The 3,976-nt window shown below is 49.5% G+C and overlaps 1 pseudogene; it reads left to right on the top strand.

Moving 5' to 3' along the window:
• The first annotated feature begins 2,052 nt into the window (after nt 1-2,052).
• LOC132489037 (spermatogenesis-associated protein 2-like) lies at nt 2,053-3,609 on the top strand (annotated as a pseudogene).
• Nucleotides 3,610-3,976: the final 367 nt, after the last annotated feature.

Below are 3,976 nucleotides of genomic sequence, written 5' to 3'. Positions count from 1 at the left end.
AGAACTCTTCCTAATTATTAAAAGGATAATTTGACACAGCGTTCCTTTTTAAATGCAAGCAAATCAAAACCACCCCAGGGCGTGTGAATTAACTGTGCTCATTTATAAACTATAAAGTGCCTTATATTTAAGAGAATGCATATGACAAGCTGAAGACAAATCTATGAATATATTTAGATTTGCTAGTGCCAAGATTTCTTACACTTTTTTAGGAAATATCCCAAATGAGATAAAATGCAGCTCTGGAAATATCAGGACTCATTTAATGCTTGCTGCTTGGTATAACCAAGGAGTCTGTGTAAAGCAGGATTGTCTTTAGAATGATTAGTATGTTAGCACAGATTTGAGTTATAAATATCATAGTTATCCCTGCCCCTATGTGTATGACACATATCATGTAGCTCTCCAGCACCTGACATATAAGGCTTGGGGAGGGGCTTACGTTTATTGCATACATATTATATATTAGGAAATGTTTGGTCTCTGAAAATTATTTTATTGAACTCTCCAAGCAGTTTTGTCCATAAGGCTTCATTAGTACTGTTATACATATGAGGAAACTGAGACTGAAGTCAGATGGCCACAGGTTATAAGACTGTAACTGTAAAAGCTGAGTTTAAATTCAAGGTCGCTGGTCTTTAAAGTAAATACTTCCTATTATTATATCCTGCTATCTTCTAGGATAATATAGGTACTTCCTGTATATAGTAGGTGCTTAATAAATCTTCGTCGTATGGACTCTGAAGAATCAATCCATATGTACTCAATGGATTTGAAATTTTATTAAGAGAAAAAGTGGAATAAAGTACAATTAAAAGCAGCGTGAATATTATTAAAATGATAGATGTAAACATATAGATATGATAACGTTTATAGAAACTCAGTGGAAATTGCTACTATTGAAGTATAGTATTTATCAAGGGACTCTTCTCTGAGAAGAAAACTTTGCTTTTTTAAAATGTGCAATTCCTAAATAAAACTTCCTCTCCACATCTTCTTGCCAATCCCTTCAGAAAAACATATTACAGTTTTTCAATATTACATACTAGAAGGTGCCTAAAAGCCTACTTATCCTGCAGTAGTTTTATCTCAGCACATTTTCCTTTCAGTAATAAGGTAAATTAAGACCACCTTCAGGTGATTTTTTTTTTTTTTTTGACAGACTACACAGGCAACCATAAAGTTCCCCCAATGAAAATGCCCTCAAGTGAAATGCTCTCCTTAGGTCCTCAAGAAAATTTTAGGAATGGCAGCGTGTCCTCAAGAATAAATACCTCATTTCAGTAAGGCATGCTTGACCTTGAGAAGCAGCCGGGATTCCGAACATCAAGCCATGTGACTTCCCAAAGGCTACAATCAATCTATTGCTGACTGTGTGTTGACTGTATCTTTGTGAGTCCCGAAAAAAAAAAAAGACAGAAGTAGCTTTGGCTTAGTTTATTTGGTTAGAAGGTCCCCTGAAGACCAGTTTGGATGACACAAAAGTCAAGCTACAGCCACTTTGGGATGATTTGATTAAGGTGCTTCAGTTGGCATCTACATAATGTAAAGTGAATTCCATCAAATTGCAGGGAAGCGGGGCTTCCCTGGTGGCGCAGTGGTTAAGAATCTGCCTGCGAGTGGGCCTTTAGGCCCCAAAGCGGGACTTCGCGGCCTCTCTGCTCACTTTTCTGCCTCCCGCTTCTTCCTCCACCGCCGGCGGCAAGCAACGGCTTCACCCCAGCCCAGGGCATAGCCGTGGCCGGGCCTCCCTTTGGACCCGCCTCCGAGAGACGTCACTTCCTGGTTGAGTGTTTCCGGGTCGCCGCGTCCCAGGGCTACTGGTCTCTGTCCCCTGCAGCCCGCAGGAGTTGCGAGAGCCCAGCCGGGCCTGGCTCCAGCGGCGGCCGTGGCTCCTTCTTGCTCCCCTCAGCCGGGGCGTCCTTGGCGGCAGTGCCGGGAGCACTCTGATGGTCCAGGCAGGCGACATGTCAATGGTTTTAGCAATGTCCCTGCCTCTAACTCAGAAGCCATGGAGGAAATAAGGTAGCCCCCGTCCCTGGATCGGATCGGATGGGGAAGCCCAGTTCAATGGATGCAAAATATAAGGATGACTTATTTCGGAAGTATGTGCAGTTCCATGAAGGCAAAGTGGACACCACCCCCAGCAAGCAGCGGCCTGGCAGTGATGAGTTCCTGTGGGTGGCAGCCTCGACCCTGCTCAGCCTGCACAAGGTGGATCCCTTTTATCGATTCCGGCTGATCCAGTTCTATGAGGTGGTGGAGAGCTCTCTGCGCTCACTGAGCTCCTCCAGTCTGTGGGCTCTGCACTGTGCCTTCAGTGTGCTCGAAACGGTGGTTGTCAACCTTTTTCTCTGCCCGTGGAAGAAGGAATTCAGAAGCATCAAGACCTACACGGGCCCCTTTGTTTATTACGTCAAGTCCACATTACTGGAAGAGGACATCTGAGCCATCCTGAATTACATGGGCTACGTGCCCGAGTTGGGGACTACGTACAAACTCAAAGAGCTGGTAGAGACCCTCCAAGTGAAGATGGTCTCCTTTGAACTCTTTCTGGCCAAGGTGGAGTGTGAACAGATGCTGGAAATCCACTCCCAAGTCAAGGACAAAGGCTACTCTGAGCTGGACGTGGTGAGCGAGCGCAAGAGCAGCGCGGAGGATGTGCGAGGCTGCTCAGATGCCCTAAGGCAGCGGGCCGAGGGCTGGGAGTACCTGACAACCTCCATGGCCCGCGTGGTGCTCCAGAAGTCGGCCAGCGAGTGGGCAGCCAAGGACTACTACAAGCCCCATGTGACCAAGCCCTCAAGGTCAGTGGACACCTATGACAATTACTGGGAGAGCCGGAAGCCACCCCTGAAGACCCCGTTGAGCCTGCGGAAGGAGCATGTGGCAGCAGACTTGGGGGACGACCTCAAGGACGAGATCATCCACCCGTCCCCCGCGCTCCTGACCATGTCCAACTCCCCCCACGGCAGCCCGGATGACCTGCCATCCCCCTCCCCAACAATGGCCTTGGCTTGCTGCATGGCACGTACTTCTCCGCTCAGGAGGAGATGGATCTGTACACAGACTTGGAGCCCAGGGCCATATACCGGAGGCAGGATGCCCTGCGGCCAGATGTCTGGCTGGTCAGAAATGACGCCCACCCCATCTACCACAAGCACTCGGCCCCCGCCAAAGAGTCTGCCCTCTCCAAATGCCAAAACTGCAGTCTGTCCTGCAGCTCCTCCCTCTGCCAGCACTGCGACAGCCTGCTCGCCTGCTCCCCAGCCTCCAAGCCCAGCGGCTTCCCCAGCAAGGCCTCCGCCCATGACAGCCTGGCCCACGCGTCATCTCTGCGGGAGAAGTATGCAGGCCAGACACAGGGCCTCGACCGGCCGCGGCACCTCCACTCTAATATCCAAGCCCTCCCCTGCAGCCGCCTCCCACTGTGGCTTCTGTGACCGCCCGGGGGCCGCCAACACCTGCACCCAGTGTTCGAAAGCCTCCTGCGACGCCTGCCTCAGCACCTACCATTACGACCCCTGCTGCAAAAAGGGTGAGCTGCACAAGTTCATGCCCAACAACCAGCTGAACTACATGTCCGCCTAGTTCTCCCATCTTGTGTAAGGATAGACTCGACCTTGCACCTCCCTGCTACAAGGGCTACACCACTGACCTTTCTGGTTTCATGGGGAAGAAATGTTAATGCGTTGATCTCAGAAGCAGAGGCCTGCACTTGACCACGTGGTTGTGTGTGTGGGGGATCGTGTGGCCAGCTGCCCCACGTGGGAGTTCCCGTATCGACTCAGATATGTCAGCTGATGGCTGCTTTGCCACCTGACAAGAGAGACTGTGGCACTTGCATTCAGATTCATTTTTGCTAATCACTCCGTGGTCCGTTCTTTTGTTTTTGTCTCTCAAAGAGGATTTTTCTATCTCTGGGACTCTTGCCATGCTGACTGCTCCCACGGCAAAGCCAACTTGGACTGGGAAG

This window comes from Mesoplodon densirostris, chromosome 4 (assembly GCF_025265405.1).
Source record: "Mesoplodon densirostris isolate mMesDen1 chromosome 4, mMesDen1 primary haplotype, whole genome shotgun sequence".
NCBI lineage: Eukaryota > Metazoa > Chordata > Mammalia > Artiodactyla > Ziphiidae > Mesoplodon > Mesoplodon densirostris.
This window is presented reverse-complemented; position numbering and strand designations above follow the sequence as displayed.